General features: G+C 40.1%; 1 protein-coding gene across 4 annotated transcripts in view; it reads left to right on the top strand.

Moving 5' to 3' along the window:
• The first annotated feature begins 16,637 nt into the window (after positions 1-16,637).
• STAC (SH3 and cysteine rich domain) overlaps positions 16,638-17,600 on the top strand; it is a 95,405-nt gene continuing 94,442 nt past the window's right edge. For 3 of the 4 annotated variants that reach the window (XM_040548584.1, XM_040548581.1, XM_040548583.1), the window contains exon 1: positions 16,638-16,765. The gene's annotated coding sequence lies outside the window, so the exon portion shown is untranslated. The remainder of the gene's footprint in view (positions 16,766-17,600) is intronic. The other variant, XM_040548585.1, reaches the window with a different exon arrangement.

Below are 17,600 nucleotides of genomic sequence, written 5' to 3'. Positions count from 1 at the left end.
TAATCTAGAGACAAAATGGCTCCAGGTTGAGCTCTCAACTCTGGGAAGTGACTCCTGCAGTATATCTGCAATTTTTTAGCCTCAGCTTGTCTCCTGCACAAAACCAGAGCAAGTACTTCCCCTGGCATCCTCATTATGCTGTTATGTGGATGCCTGCTGACAATTTTAAGGCATCTTCACAGCATGCAACACAGTTACTTAAAGCAGCAAACTCTGTCCACACGGATATTTTAAGTGCACGTTTTTGTCATGGATGTTCATTCATGTATTTTTCACTCATTGACTCTTTAGAGGCATTTTCTCTGATAGGTTTCAGAGGTTGTACTAGATGAACTTAGAAGTCTTGTCCAACATGAATGATGCTATGATTCTATGAAAGGCAACAAAGCCTGGAATGGGACAATTAGTATGTGAGGCTAATAAGAGGATTAGTCTAACTTACTGTGTTCAAATAGCTAATACAGTTACTGAACAAATTTTACTGCATTTAAAGTTTGTTATACAACATGTGAAAAAAAACACGTGTGACAGTAAGTACTGCTATTCTTTTTACCTTCATTTTGTTGGAAAAATAAGCATTTGGCCCAGCTCCATTGCAGCTTGGGCCCATCTGATCCTTTTTGCCCTTTGTCCTGTAAAGAAGGGGTAACTAATTTGCATCACAAGAGTCTCTTCTCTTTCAGCAAGACCAGACTTCAGTTTAGAAACTACCTGAGCGCAGCAATGTGGAGATTTCCTTAGACAACGTTGCAGTCCCTTAGGGAGCAAGTTCCCTAACTTCAGTGCTAAAAGAACAAAAATCAAACTCCATAGCAAAGATAAAGCACACAAAGGGATGGGGATTAATTTCGTTAAAGCCTTGACTGGAAAACTTGATGGTTAACAGAACTAATCAAAACTTAGGCATTCACACAGTTTTTGAATTAAGGGGAAGAAAGAGCCTTTCTCTTATTTCCTAGTACTTTCAGATATGCAGAAAACCCATGAAAAACGATGATAAGCTTATACTCTTAAATTAGTAGAGACTCTGAGAGGAAGACTTTGATGTAAAGTTATTTAGCTCTCTCTCTACTAACACTGTGATCTATTTAATTATAGACACAGTATGTTTTATAAATATTTTGTTTACAGCTTGCTGCATGAAAGTACAGGAAAAATATGGAAAGAAATTTATATAATTACAATTTAATGATCTGTATTTTAATTGAGATTTTACCAAATAATTTTGCAAAAGGTCAGGAATACTCTGGTAATGCTGGCATATGTTTAGGTGCTTGGGGTTTGAATTCTCCTGCTTTTTTATAGTAAGACCTTTAAGGGCACAAAGGTAGGAGCATTAAAATAGGATTTTTTTACTCACTCATGTTTGTGCTATGCTAGAAAAACATCTCCTCTTTGACTGATCAGAAGTAGCCAGACATAAATATATTATATAGTGTGTTGAAGAAGCACTTTAATTAAAGTTGATAGTGAGGTCTACACATACTCACAAGACAGGTAGCTGTGCTACTGTTACTCTCCAAGGTGCCCACCCCCAAATTCTTCTTTGAAGACAGAAATACAACATCTTCATTTTCTACTTGTCTAGTCCTGCAGGTTCTGCCCTGATTCCCTAACAGATACTCGACAGATATTGTCACTTATGAATAGAGAGTTAAGAATGAGGTAGTAGAGGAAGCTGCCAGGACTGCTCCTAAGATATCTTTCTGCATGATTTATTATGGTGTGACAGTTACCATCTTGGTTAAGAAAGCAGGAATTGAACCAAGATATCTAATGGCCTGTGATACTACTATTTCATCCTTATTTGGAGCTGTAATGCACTCTTCTACCCTGTCACTTTGGTCCAGAGGACAAACGTGCCCTTAGTAACGCTAAAGTTAACGCTCTCCCCATTGAATGGTGGTGGAAACTAATTTTCTAGAGCTTTTTGTTGCATTTCCTAGGGCAACAAAGTTCAGCTACTGATATTCTCCCCTTTGTCTTTCACTGATAACTTTGATACAGTTAGCAAATCTTGTCAGAAGCATGGAACTTATCTTTGTGACTGCAAGGTCGGAGGGAGAAAGAGGCCCAAAAGTGTCTTTGGGAGAGATGGTAAACTTGCTTCATGTTAACCCATCTGTACGGGTTCTTGCTATTTAGATGCAAGTCTGTTGGAAATCAGATCCTGTCATGTAAGGTACTGACAAAGCAGTTACCAGTCTGGATTTTGCTACTTTTATAATAACTTTTTTGTATGTCCATATTTCAGACCAAGCACTGAGAAAAATACCAAATGAATGCAGCTCACTGTTTTCAAAGTAGTCCTCTGTAGCAATTCGTGTTCCCCTACTGCTATGTTCAAGGAGCCAGGATTATCTACTTAAATGTGTTTCTTTCCTTTGTGATTTTTCTTTGCTGCCAATTGCTAAGGCATTTTTGACAATTACTAAATCACATGTTTTGTGATTTCTCGATTACTACAGGTACTGAGATTTATTTATTTATTTATTTAAGTATAATAATAAATCAAAATGTTCTTGGTGAATGCACAAAATGAAAATGCAGCTCTTCCCACTTTCAAGGATAAAAGCATCAGGATATATCTCTCTGGATATTGTCATCTTTCAGATGTGCAGAGGGATTCCTACCATTTTGGAGTGTGTTTGGAAGTCACAGCTGGGTGCATTACACTTTGGGAATGGATTGAAAATTGTGTTTGAAGTTAGTTCTTGTAGAAATAACGTTGTAAGTCTGTAACTTTTTATGTGCTGGTTTTTAATTTTCCTAGAAACCTCTTCCTTGTCAGTATCTCACCTCCACTGTCCAGCCTTGCCTTTTCTGCTATAAACTCTAATCCATGTAAAATAGTTATCTTAGTCTGTGAAGCCATGAACAGCATCTTAGGGAATTATTTGTTGTGGGCATTTAGATTTGCAATGTGTGAATATTCACTAAGCTCAACCATACTTACAAGTCATACAAGACTTACTATTTGAGTGCAGCCTTGAGTGGCTACAGTTCAGTTCCCATTAAGTATCAGTTGGGAGAGCCGCATGTGTCATGTAAAGTACACGAGTGAAAATTTTATGCTTCTTTCTCTGCCGGAACTTTTCCAGCTGTGTGCATGTGTCAAAACAGGTTATGTACTTAAATTATGCATAGAAGTCCTCCATAAATAACCTCCTCACTTGGATAAGAAAGGTCTCTCACGCAATACAAACATCTCACTCTTCTACATGTATCTTTTGTAATCCATGTCTTGGATATTATTCTATATCTTATTTTAATGGGTACATTTCAGCTTAAATACCTTTTTTATTTCATTGTCTTTATCTGTGCTTTACCCTTTTTATAAAAGAAGTTTTTTCTCTCAGACACAATGTGTAGCTATCTCAAGGTAGACTGTAGCTGAGAGTCTCTGGCTTCCACTTGTGATTACTTTTGTTTCTTGTTTATGGATAATGTATTCTGTGCTTTGTCATATGCTAAGCAGCCAGCCTGATGAAAAATATACAATCAGCAAACAAACCGGTACTTAAAAACAGGAAAATCAATGATGCAACTCATTGTCTGTACTCTCATTTAACCCTGTCTGATATTCTATTAGACTTTGACCCAAGCTTCCAGCAGGTGTGTATGCAACCCATGAAACACTTAATAGAGACTAATACTGCATTATTTTCATTATTGCAAAATAGTATTGAAAATAGCATTGCTTGCTATAGCTATTCGATCTAGGTTGAAAAAATAGAATACTCAGTTGCGTTAGACAAAATTCAATTTGTCATGTAGGGTCAGAAGTCTAATAGTCTAATAGAAAGAAATTTTGCAAAGAACAAATTTATCCATAACATCTATGCTTTGCCTTTCTTTGTATCAGCCTACTTGCCAGTAGTGGAAATAATGTGACAGAGTAGAGGGAACACCACTGTGGTATCCTAAAGAAAATTCATATCATGTTTAGAGTAACATGTTAAACTGTTCTTCCTGTACAGAAATAAGCAGCAAAGTTTCCTATAGGATCTGGGACAAAGCAGCTGCGACACTTACTGCAAGCCATAATTCTTAGGAAAAAGAGAGGGCTTAGACTATGATGTTGTCCCATGAAGCTAAACATAGGGGAAAATTAAGCCTTTCTGTCTCATTTTGTACTATTGCAGAGTTGTGAAATCCTTGGAGGATGAAAGGACAGATCTGAGCGTGAAAGTGCATGATATTTTCTAAGCAAAGGATGTTAGTTCTATGAATCTAAATGTAGAGGGTGGACAGACTGCATAACAGTTACAAACTCCTAAACAAAGTGTGAGAGAATTATAATTACCATGAGTGTAAAATCACTGTTTATGTAATGCCATAAGAGTCCTGAACCTTGCAAGAAACAAAGAACCAGTATTTTCAGAAAGTCTTGCTATTCACTGATTGGAGCTTCTAATGTAGGCAGAAGGATGCATTCTGTCTTGTAGGAATGTATTTTCTAAATAGAAGGTAGATATGTAAAGAAAAGGAGATGATGATAATATACCGCTTTTTTGAGGACTATGGTTTCAAAGGACTAGCTGCAGAAACTGAATGCAAAGAAACACCACTCCACTCCAAAACTGTGTTTAATATAGAATATTCCAGAGCCTTTTAGACTTTTTCTCTGACTAATCACCTCTATACACATTTGCTCATACCAGAAAGCATAGAGCAAGTTGAACTTACTGTCTTGATCTTCAGAGCAGGGATGAGTCTGCATGAAGTTTTCTTCTTTTATGCTGTTCTTCACCTCTTTGAATGTTTTTGGTGTCATACTTTTATAGTAAAGCTCAGGTAGTTTAGTCTCTCAAGTTTTGTGGGGAGGTATTGGCCTTGTGATGTTAAGATTGCACAGCTGCCAATAATAAAGGTAGATGTACTGTGACTTTGCACAACTTCTTACTCAGGGAAAACTGTACAGATGGCCATAAAACCAGAAGTGATGAGTGTGAGAAACTCCTCTTCAGTCTAGGGGGAAGGCGGTTACTTCACACTCTAGTGGTCTTCCCTTTCATGCTGTCAACAGCTATTTCTCCTCTATTGACAAGAGAGAGAAACCAGGACTGCTCCTGTGCTTATTGCTGTCCCCATTGATTTGTTCATACCAGGAGAAACAGGCAAAAAGCTCTTGTTCTTTACATTTAATTCAGAATTTGTCTTACTGGGGCTGAGTGGGGTGATGGCACATTGAACATCCCCCACTGAACTGATCCATTGCATTCAGGGAAGGCTGTTGAACCATATGACTTTGAAATAAGCGTGTTTTTTTTTTTTTTTTTTTTTTTTCCCTCTACTACTAGGGATTTTTTCCAAATCTGACAGCATTGGATTGCCAATGGTTTTGGTGTCAGATGCGAGTAAGGGAACAGTTAGAGAATTATTTACCTAGAGGGAAACTCATTTAAAAATCCTTCCAAACAAAAACGATGTGTCTGTTCTCTAGCCTTTTTATTTATTTATTTATTTATTAAACCTTTGGTCATGAAATACAAAAATAATGATGAAAAGCTAAAGGGGAAGTGCTGAGATGGTGAAAAAAAATAATAATTTGATAGTCCTAATGAGTCATAGCACTGTTCTGCTTACTCTTTTCTCCAGTTTCTTATTAACAGCCAAATGGACGTATACAAAGGAAAATTTCTTCACACTGGCTTACAGCTGAGCTGTAGGAACCTACTTATGATCTCTCAGCCGGTCATCTCCTCTGCCTTTGTACAAGTGACTTCTCAGGATGCTAATGAAAAGGTTGAATGTTTTGGCTGCTTCCAAAAATAATGTCTTGTGAAATGTTCCTGAGTTTTTTAAATGCATTATTTCAGACCTCTGAATCACTGAGATGTGCTACCAGGGGAAAACAATAGCCCCAGTAAGCCATAGTTAAATTTATGACTAAAATGCTATAAACCCAAGGCTTGTACAAACAGGATTCTAATTCAGTGAAATACTCCAAAGCCAAGATGGAGGGTGAGGACAGCAGCTACCTCTGAGCATCTTCTTGTCAAGCTGCATAGGCTGTTGTTTGTGGTTCAGGGTGTTGAATTGTAAAGCTGTCCTGTGCTGCTGTTAGGAGACCCAACTCTTCAGCCTCCACTCCCATTCATTGTTTAGCAGCACAAAGGTGGGACACCGATATCTCTCAAGGAGCATTCAGATTTTCCAGACCTTGTTTAATTCCCAAAAGACAGTGACAGCTCTGATGGCTGTGACTCAGGTGAGTATTTTGGCACGATCTAACATGGTGTCACCTGCTAGCATTGCCTGGCGTGGCTGCAGTATGTAATTTTCCCTCATTAAGGATGAGAATTTGCATCTCCAAAAGAAGATTCTCTTGCACAAGCTCCATGATTTGGTAACATCAGACAAAGCCTAGTATTATCAGTTTTAATGAGATTGTTGACATCTTCAAATGGGCAAATAAAATGAAATAGCTCTCTCGGCTACAGAAATTGCTATGATTTATTCCAAAGAAGCACAGTAGGCCCTACAGTCATGACAGACCTTGCTCCATGCTGTTGTTCTTCAGCTTCATCAGTGAACTACAGGTAAAGGCAGGGAAATGTCATCCTTATTAATTTTCAGTTTATACTTGTATTTGTTTTTCTTATCAGAAACATATTATGCTGTACTCACTATAGAGCACAGAGCTAGGATATATAATCATCCTTGCATTTTTAATCCTTTTCATCCCCTCTTCTTAGATCAAAAAATGTGCTTACACATTAATTTTCCATTTTATCTTCCTAATGCTTTTTGATCTCCTCTCAGCCATAGTGGGATTATCCACCCTGTTCCAAACTCTTTTATTTACCAGCTCCCTTTCTTTTGTACATTGTTACATACAGGTTGTTTTGTATTTTTTTTACCCAGCATTATAATTCTGTAGAGGTGTGGGTTTTTTTTTTTGTTTGTTTGTTTTCTTCAGCGACTAAACACTTGTTATATATGGTATGATATTACATTTAGAGGAACTGAGGGCCCAGTGTGTTAATGCCTGTTAATGGGTGCTAATAAACTCATGGGGATGTGCAATCAGAAAAGACCAAAGCTTTTGATACACTTCATGTGAATGTGTTTTCTGAAAAACATATAATTTAGTTCAATGTGCAATTACTACTTGATTGAATGGCATATCTGATGGTAGTTTTTAAGTGAATGTTAAGAAATCTGGAAAGTATCCTATGAAATGAGCTTAAGAATAGGTGAAATGCTTTTGACAAAATTGGATGTGATGTTAGATTTAGGCAAAAAGTTTTTAGACATTGTTTACTAGCTGAAAAAAACAATTTCCCTGTGACCTAAACAGTCTACCAGTGGGAACTTGGTTCAGAAATCATTTTTCTTTGGGAAAATTGAGGGCTTTATCATAACATTCCTTCTCATGTGTCACGCTGCATTTTCAAAGTGAAACCATTTTCCTTTTTCAAATTCACATAAACAAAATTAAAATTTTGGAAAGATAGCCAATGTCAATGGAGAAGGACAGCTTTAAATCCTAAAAAAATGTTTTTGCTTCTTTAAATCTAGTGAGAAGTTGGGGGAGGAAATAGTACAGTTCAGAATACCTCATCTAAATTAGTTTTTTTTTTTTGCAGGCTGGTTTATGATTTCAGTCACTAACCTCAAATAATCAATTATTTCTGCAGTTCCATCTTTCCAAATGCTATGCTGAAAAGCAGATTAAAAGTTTTGAGACTTTCTTTAATTATTCTTACAGCTGTGGACTCTTGCCTTCATACATAACTTGTAAAATAGCAGAAGAAAATCTGTCTGTCTTCCTTTTGTGTCCAGGACTAGAAGGATGAGTGAGAAACTCGAAATGAGCTATTTTACTAGGCACAGAGAACTTGTCAAAGTTGTCCCCCATCATCCTCTGCCTAACCCCCTCTCCCTCACAAACCTGCAAGATGTTCAGAAAGGTAATCCAAAATTCTCATCCTGCTATAACTGATTCCTGAGTTTCTAACATAGAATCATAGAATATCCCAAGTTGGAAGGGAGCCATAAGGATCATCGAGCCCAACTCCTGGCATCACACAGGTCTACCCAAAAATTCAGAACATGTGACTAAGTGCACAGTCCAAATGCTTCTTAAACTCCAACAGGCTTGGTGCAGTGACTGCTTCTCTGGGGAGCCTGTTCCAGTGTGTGACAACCCTCTCAGTAAAGAACCTCTTCCTGATGTCTAGCCTAAAACCTCCCCTGCCTCAGCTTGACACCATTTCTATGGGTCCTGTCACTGGTAACCAAGGAGAATAGATCGGCGCCTTCCCCTCCACTCCCCCTCATGAGGAAGCTGTAGACCACGATGAGGTCTCCCCTCAGCCTCCTCTTTTCCAGGCTGAACAGGCCCAGTGACCTCAGCCGCTCCTCATATGTCTTCCCCTCTAGGCCCTTCACCATCTTTGTAGACCTTCCCTGGACACCCTCCAACAGTTTTATGTCCTTTTTGTACTGTGGTGCCCAGAACTGCACACAGTACTCGAGGTGAGGCCGCACCAGTGCAGAGTAGAGTGGGACAATCACTTCCCTTGACCTACTAGCAATGCTGTGTTTGATGCACCCCAGGATATGGTTGGCCCTCCTGGCTGTCAGGGCACACCGCTGGCTCATATTCAACTTGCTATCAACCATAATCCCCAGATCACTCTCTGCGGGGCTGCTCTCCAGCGTCTCGTTGCCCAGTCTGTGTGTATAGCCAGAGTAGCCCTGTCCCAGGTGCAGGACCCGGCACTTGTTCTTGTTAAACTTCACGCGGTTGGTGATCGCCCAGCTCTCCAATCTGTCCAGATCTCTCTGCAAGGCCTTTCCACCCTCAACAGAGTCCACAACTCCTCCAAGTTTAGTGTCATCGGCAAATTTGCTCAAAACACCTTCTAGTCCTACATCCAAATCGTTTATAAAAACATTGAAGAGGACTGGCCCTAAAATGGAGCCTTGGGGGACCCCACTGGTGACCATCCGCCAGCCTGATGTGGCCCCATTTACCACAACCCTGCCCGCCAGCCAATTGCTCACCCATCGTATGATGTTTTTGTTTAGCTGTATGGCGGACATTTTGTCCAGTAGGATCCTATGGGAAATTGTGTCAAGATAGCTTTACTGAAGTCCAAAAAGATCACATCAGCTGGTTTCCTTTGATCAACTAGATGGGTGATCTTATCATAAAAGGAAATCAAATTTATTAAACAGAACCTACCCCTTGTGAACCCATGTTGGCTGGGACCAATGACTGCATTGTCCCCCACGTGTCCTTTAATAACTTCAAGGATAATCTTGTCCATAATTTTACCAGGCAGTGACTGACAGGTCTGTAATTGCCAGGGTCTTATTTCTTGCCCTTCTTGAAAATTGGTGCAACATTTGCCAGATTCCAGTCTACTGCGACCTCTCCAGATTCCCAGGACCACTGAAAAATAATTGAGAGAGGTCCTGCGATGATGTCAGCGAGCTCTCTAAGCACCCTGGGATGAATCCCATCCGGACCCATGGACTTGTATGGATCCAGGTGAAGCAGCAAATGCCGCACACGTTCAGGGTCGGTTGGGAGTTTATCATTCCCACCATCATGGTCCTCCAGCTCAGGGCACCCTGGGTCCTGAAGCCCATCATCAGCATTGAAGATGGAGGCAAAGGCGGCATTAAACATCTCTGCTTTGTCTATGTCCTTGTCTGTGAGGTGACCTTCCCCATCAAGTAGCGTACCTATGTTTTCTCTGGGCCTCCTTTTTCTGTTCACATATCTAAAAAAACCCTTCTTATTGTCTCCCACAGACCTGGCCAGCTTCAACTCTAATTGGGCTTTGGGCACACAAATTTTCTCCCTACAAATGCGAACAGTGTCCCTGTATTCCTTCTGCGTTGCCTGACCCTGCTTCCAGCAGCCGTACATTTTCTTTTTCTGCCTAAGCTCCAAAAGAAGATCCCTGGTCAGCCAGGCCAGTCTTTGGCCTGCCTGCTTGACTTCCGATATTTTGAAATTGCCTCATCCTGTGCTTTTAGGAGGCACTGCTTAAAGACTGACCATCACCAATGGACGCCTGTGCCTTCAAAAGCAGTTTCCTAGGGGACCTTGCTAACTAGTTCCCTGAGCAGCCTGAAGTCTGCTTTCCTCATATCTAGGGCTGAAGTTTTGGTGGCAGTTTTCCTTCTGTCACCAAAAATTTTGAACTCAATCACTTCATGGTCACTATGACCGAGATGGCCGCCAATTGCCACGTCCCCCACAAGACCCTCTCTGTTCTCCAGCAACAGATCTAGGAGGGCGCCTTTCCTAGTTGGCTCCCTTAGCACCTACACCAAGAAGTTATCATCTAGGTGCTTTAGGAACCTCCTGGACTTGCTCGTGTCAGCTGTGTGGTAATCACAGTTGACGTCTGGCAAGTTGAAGTCCCCCGTAAGGACAACTTGTTGAGATTCTGCCAACCTTTGATCAACTTTTTTCATTTAAGGAAAAACCAACATCTCCACCCCCTCACCCATCCCCGGAAAAAGAAAACAGTAGTGAAGAATACAAATTGTTAGCATTTGTTTGTTTGGCCAGAGGTTCAAATTATTTTTCTATGTGTTTCTTCTCATTCCTTATAAAAAGAAATGCCATTTTAGAAAAGTGTTTAAATCATTTTGATTCTGAAGTGACAGAACATTTTCTATAATATCAAGTCTGTTTCTGTAATCTTCTTTTTACATTTTTGTCCTAGCAAATGCATTGTTTTGTGTATCTTAATAAAAAGGGAGTAAAAAATCAATCAAAAAGTCATCATACAATTTCCATGTCAATCTAGTTAGAAATTATCTGTCAGCAAAATAAATAAATAATAAATAAAAATGCAGACATGCATTCATGCTAGCCCAAAATAATACAAAAACATCACAAAGCTTATCTGGGACCTTACTGTTTATCTTTCTGGCTGGGAATCCGGAGAAGTGAAAAGCATTTTGACATTTCATGGTAGTGGCTGTGTCTACATAGTCCTGTAAAGACATCCCAGCAGCAAGTTCAAGCCCTAAAGCTTCAGCTGTCTGTCTGCTGTTGAACTTCAGGGAACTGCCATGCAAGCACAACACCTGATGTGCTGGGAGTCCACAGAGGATATTTTAAGTGCACCTTGTCCCTGTTGTGCTGTCAGTAGGAGCCAACGTGAACAGCATGGCAGACGCTCAGACAGGCCGCTACTCCTCCCTCAAAGGGCTGTGCACCCATGGAGCCCCGTGCTGACCGTGCTCCTTGACAAACTTCATGCTAGGTATACACACTGTTCTTTCCCTTTCTGGGCAACCCACAGGGCTGTGGTAGCATCAAGCTTTCTGCTACAGCCATGCCTTTTGCAGGCACCTCTACTTCTGACTTCACCAAGGGAGAAACACATCCCAGCCGCACACGTCACCTGAGCTTGCTTTGCATCTACCATCCATGAGTAAAGATCTACCCTAATGAGCTCACCACTTGCAATAGCAACTGGCAGCCCTCTGAAGGTCCTTCTTTTCTACAAATGTTGTCTTCACACCTTTGCCAGGGTTGCTCAGAGATCAAAATCTCAGTGTGTGATCCCAGGGTGGCAATGGCCATCACTGCATGCCTTTCTGCAAATGTGTTCACACGCTTTAGGTTGTCTTAGGCCTATGCAGCTTCTTTCCATGGCCATGACTGCTGCCATCTCAGCCTTGCATCCCTTCTCATCCTCATCAACAAGCCCCAATCCAGATGGTTTTACTAGTTTCAAATAGGTACCAGTTCTGCTTTTTTTTTTTTTTTCTGCGTAAAAGTTTAGCTATTCTGATCTTCCCTGACACATACCATTCCGTCTGTGTCTAAATTGAGCCATGGCCATCCGCTCCAATTCTTTGAGCTGCTGCAGGCTTTTGCTGGCAAACTTAGAGCTCTGTCACTTTCCTCATAAACACTGTTTCAGGAAAATTTACTTCCACCTATTGGGGTTGAAATCAAGTGAAGGGATTCAGTCCTAACTACAGAAGACAGCATAAAGGACCATAAAGTGGGAAATTACATTTGTTAAAGGCTATATTTCTACCCACCTTTTTTCCCCCTTTTTATATGGTTCAATGTAATATTAATCAGTTTTTAAAGGGTTTATATCTTCTGCCTATTTTAGTCAGCAGTTCACACCATTTCTCTTTGAGAATCAGATCTGAGCAAAACTTAGGTGGTCCTCACATTTTGGGCCTTAATTTCAAAACTGACTTAATGCACAGTAAGCGTTTATGCACCAGGCTAAGAGAATGGATTTTCAAATTTGTTCCAGGGTCTGGATTGTGTAGGTGCTTCTTAAAATTTCCCCACAAATGCTACAGCATGAAGAAGTTGAAAGTTATCTGGTTTTGAAAACAAACACACAAATAAAAAACATGTTCTTTGTCCTGCCAAGGGATGAGTTCATTTGAAAAATCCTCCTATATTTGCGGATACCTGGAGATGTCAAATGTATAAATATTCTTGGACTGATGGCCCAGTATACCTGTTGCAGACCCAGTTCTTCCTGTTACTAATAGAGAATTGTAGGTGTCTTGCATATTCTGGTAGCAGAGAAAGTTTATATGCTTTTGTTAAGTTTTCTATATTTCATTTTTCAGAATTTAAATCAAACCTTTTTTCTTTCTTTTTTTTTTTCCAATCAAAAAAAATGTTCAGGTCAATGCATTTTTGCTCTAATTTAATTGGAAGGTTGTGCGGTTGGCAGGTTTTGTTTGTTTGATGAGGTTTTCAATTCCCTAAGGTTAGAGTGGTTTGTGATAACATGTCTTTTATTTATAACCACTGAAAGGCACAATCAACGTTTATGTTATTTTTCAGTATTCTAGTATAAGTTTACCACTTTCTTAATGGAGCCAGTGCCTATTGATAATGAAGAGCAATCAATACTTGTAGGAGTCTCCATCTTCCTCCTTTTTATTTTGTCATCAAAGTTTTCTTCTCTGTCCAGATACTCTGCTTGAACTGAACAGTTGCTGGTGTTTAGTAAACATGAAAAACAGTGAGGTTGGCATACAAGGTAGGATGGATCTCTAACTTGTTACTGGCCTTGACATAGCCATCCCCTTGGTACAGAAGCAGAGTTGCGCTTGGCATCAGAGGCCAGTGGGGTGCTGGCTGCAGCATGAGGAACAAACTGTGCAAGTGTTGATGTTGGCTGGAAATTATGACTCACTTCTATCCAAACATGATGCACCAGTGTCCAGTATTATTGTGGAGGATTTCTTGAGAGTACCCTTGACTGCAGATTTCCTTGATAGACTTAACTCAGACACTGCCCATACATCATTGCATGAGAATGACGCCAACCCTAAAATAGAAATAAACACACTTCAATTCAAATTACAGAAGGGAAAGGTTTCAATTTTGTATTGAGAAAATGCACTGTTTCTCCATCAAGCCACTAAAATGTCCTGCATGCAGCTGTGGGAGGGAATGAGGACTTGGGGAAGAGGAAACAGAGGGAAAGTATGGAAAATTGAATCAGAAGATTATAAGACTAGAACCAAGTGCCATTTTAGTGTCTCTGATAATTTAAAGAGAAAAATCTGAAATTCCTTTTTTTTTTTTTCTCCTTTCTCTATTTCTCCTTAACAAGAATAATCAGTTCTCTCACGTGTCCAGTTAGGGACTTTGTTCTGTTTCTGTGTAGATCTTGAACATTCACGATCCTTGTCTTCAAGGATGCAGTACAGCAGCCTTGGAAAAAGTTTTCTAGCAAACCATGTAGTACAAGGGGATTTGGACAAACAGTTGGTCCCTGTCCTTCAGGCTCTTTGAGATGAGGCAAAAAAATAGGGCTTTTCATACAGGTATTGTTGTTAAGAGGAAGAGCCAGAGACTAGAGCCCACACCTGGCAGGGTACCTGACAAGCTCACTCTGAATGCAAGGAGGGAGAACTGATTATGAAGAGTAGGGTAGCAGACACTTTCACAGTGATCCTGACATCACCAAGAGAGGTGTGTCAGCCCCTGAACTTCTCACTACTTGTTGATGAAAAGAACAAAAGTGCCAACAAATTTTGAAAGCATCCAGAACCCAAAGAAACACATTTTGAGTAGGTGTTTGCCCAAATGTGAGACATGTTGGGTGGGGTGTAATGGGATAGCACTGGAGTTCAGAAGAAATGTGTAAAATAAGGCTCCTCCTTTCCTAATGACTGATGCAGACGAGTTTCATTTTTCTTGAAGCAGACACTGCTTTCCATAATCCATGATGCTCTTTTAGGCTGCGGATTCTTAGGGCTGTTTCTTTCTCTTTCTACAACTTCTGCAGTCATCAGATGAAAAGCATAGCTGCTGTGAGCTTGAAAGTGAAGCTTCCCTTACCTTAAAAGTACTATTTCTCACTCCCCATAGCCTTGCTTTGAATCACTGTAACAAGCAAAAAACTGTTAACCTTAACTTTCCTCTTTCTAATCAGGCAACAGCATTAAAACTCTTTATTAATGCCACCCATCCCGGGTGGTTGCAGATATATATGTTTTCACAGAGTAATTGCTTCCTGGCCCTCATTTTAATTGCAGTCAGAGGGGGGTTGTGGAATTCCGCTGCCTTCATCTCCCACCGGCTTGTTGTGCTGTACTGGGTCTGGCTGGGATGTTAACTTTCCCTGCAGCAGCCCATACAATGCTGTGCTCTGCACTTGTAGCTAGAACAGCAGTGGTATCAGTGTTGTCTGCTGCTGAGCAGTGCTGGCACAGCATCAGGACTCTCTCTAACCCTCCTAGGGGGTGGGCAAAAAAGTGAGAACGGAACGTCACCAGGGCAGCTGACCTAAACCAACCAAAGGGATATTCCAGATATTCCATACCATATGATGTCACACTCAGCAATAAAATGTGGAAAAAGGAAGAAGAGGGGAGGGATGGGCTCTTGTTGTGAAAACGTCTGTCCTCCCAAACACCGGCTACGTGCGTTGAGGCCCTGCTTCAAGGACGTGGTCAAGCATCACTCATTTGTGGGAAGTAGAGAGTAATTTCTTTCCTCTGCACATCCACACAGCCTTTATTTTTTTTTTTCCCTTTCCCCCTCCCTTTTCCCCTTTCCCTTTTTTCCCTTTAGTTGAATTGTTTAATTAATAATAATCTTTCCTTAATAATTATTTTTTTCTCTTTAATTAAATTATCCTTATCTCAACCCATTAGTTGTTCTTTCCTTTAGTTCCCCTCTTCTAAGGAGGGGGAGTGAGAGCGCAGTTGTGGTGGAGTTCAGCTGCCTAGCACGGTAAAACCACCACATGTGCCTACGACACAAATTTAGAAATGGGGAACTACTTTCCAGATCTGCATCTGAAAGAATGTGCAAGGGAGGAAAACAAACAAACGAATAAATAAAATAACCACCAAGATGTAACAGGAGTTAGATTGAGAGAAAACAAAGTCTTTCACTTTGGCTCCTTCTTTCACTGTTTTCTGTTTTCTGGCTTTTGTCTAATGTGGTACAGCTTTTAACTAGGTTAACCAGATCCTGAAGGAGCTTAAAGACTGTTTGAGGCTAAGTTTAAATGTTAGTTAAGGTTATATCCATTTTGCAGGGATGACCATCAGTTTTCTGGGTCCTTGGAGTCTCAGGCAAGGTGTGTAGGGAGAGGTAGCATTGTGGCAGAAGGAAAACGTACATGACTTTATAGACCCAAGATGAAAGGAATTGCTTCTCCCAATTGAGATTTTGGCAACTTTAGATTTAGAAAAATGTTTTCATTTTATTGAAGTTCATATTTCACTGGAAATGGATCCTTTTTTTTAGAAGAGGAAAGAAACCATTTGCCAGAAGAAAACATTTTTGTCAAAGAAACTCCAACAAACCAGCAGGTTGGATGGAGAATAGCTGATCATACTGAATTACACAAAAGATAGTCAGGGTTTTTTGTCGCTTGAGAGAGAATGTAAGTCTCTGAGACGTGTGCTTTAGCTATATGTTTCAAATGAAATTAAGAGTAGTGAAATGGTAACAGTATTATCAGTCTTCAGAGTTAATATATGCTAAGGTGAATGAAGTAATTCATACCCATCCAAGCTATTGTTTCAGACAGTGACTGCAGATACTTCTACTCTTTATAGTGTTCCCATTAATGTTTTCTAAATTATAGTCACAATCATAAGGACTAGGAACTATAATTACTCAAAAAACTGTACAGATATGGCAGTATGGAAAGAAATTGTCTCTTATTTCAACATTTTAAAAGAAGTTTTGTTCAGTTCTTTCTGTATTAAAGCAGAAATAACTTCATAAAGCTGCAGCAATATAATTGCCTTTTTTAAAAAACATTTCATACCTTTGACATTTTTTGATTAATTCTGCTAGAATGTACATCAATCCTTCAGTCTTCTTTATATCTTTTCTTGGAGAACCTAGCTACTGGAGCACAGTTTCATGAGAGGCTTAAAATTCCCCAGTACCATATACACAGCTACACAAGTCTCTGCACCTGGGTGTCATTCGGTGGTAATCACCGTGCTAATGTGTTGCTTCTTTCAGAGCTCTCTGATAAAGGGCTGATTATCGTTGCCAGCTCCATGCACAGTTGGGTGTTTCTAGAGAGGACAGTTGCTCCTCATCATGTCTGCCTAATTAGGCTGATCGGTTCACAGCACCAAGCCAACCTGATTGAGAAACATGTTTGGCTTAGTGTCCTGATTTCTAACTGTTTTTGCCTTTCCTTAAAGGAACCTTTGCTGAGGTCCCTCATGAGCTGCTTTTCCAGACAGAATTGAGGCTGAATGGCCAACGTAATGCTAAAGAAGTAAAGCCTGTCCTGCTGACGTGCTGTGGGTAAGCTATATCACAAATATACAGAGGTCATAGTTTTAGGTTGGGGCTGTTTTGAGGGAAAAAGTGGCTGGAGAATTTGCAGGTTAAGGACTTGGAGAGACTCACAAAATATCAGTCAGTACGTGGAGATTAGGGTATGCTGTTTAAACTGGCTTGTCATTTAAAGGTAGCTGGGCCATCTCAAATTGCTTTAAATCTGCATATAAGGTATGCCTGTGTGGACTGTGTTTGTTTCAGAGACTGAGAGAGGCCACGTCAGATGCAGTTTTGGACCCCAGTTCTTGCAGATGTTTCATAATTCATTGCTTCCATTCGATTCTATTCTAGTGACTGAGACACTTGCCTAAGACCACTGACCCTAGAAATGCAGCTTCCAGTGTTGCATAAGATATAGATTTTGTAGTATCATCAATGTGAAAACATGTGAAGAGGCTGCACTTGGTGAGTTGCACTGGAGCAGAGAGAAGGTTGCGATAGGGTTGTGACTGAGATGAATTGTCTGATTAATGGGCTGCAAAATCAAGAGGGAAGCAGAGGGGAGAAGGCTGCACTGTGTGAAGCACAATTCAGATGTATGTTTCTCTTTTTAAATTACAAACTTTGAGATGTTTAGACTGGTGAGATTTATTCACTCTATAGTTGTGGTCCAGGAGCTAATTTTATGTTTGCTGTAATTCTTATGATCAAAACAATTAGTACAGCACACCATGCCTTTGCAGCATTCATATGTATATATTTGAATGTTTAATGCTCTCCTAAATGTGAGAGTGCCCTACTAACAAAGAAAATGTAGGTCTTACAATGCAGCCTTTAAATTATTTGCTGACTTTGACAA

The sequence above is a fragment of the Cygnus olor genome, chromosome 2 (genome assembly GCF_009769625.2).
Source record: "Cygnus olor isolate bCygOlo1 chromosome 2, bCygOlo1.pri.v2, whole genome shotgun sequence".
NCBI lineage: Eukaryota > Metazoa > Chordata > Aves > Anseriformes > Anatidae > Cygnus > Cygnus olor.
Note: the sequence above shows the minus strand (reverse complement) of the source record. Positions and strands in the feature narration are given on the sequence as shown.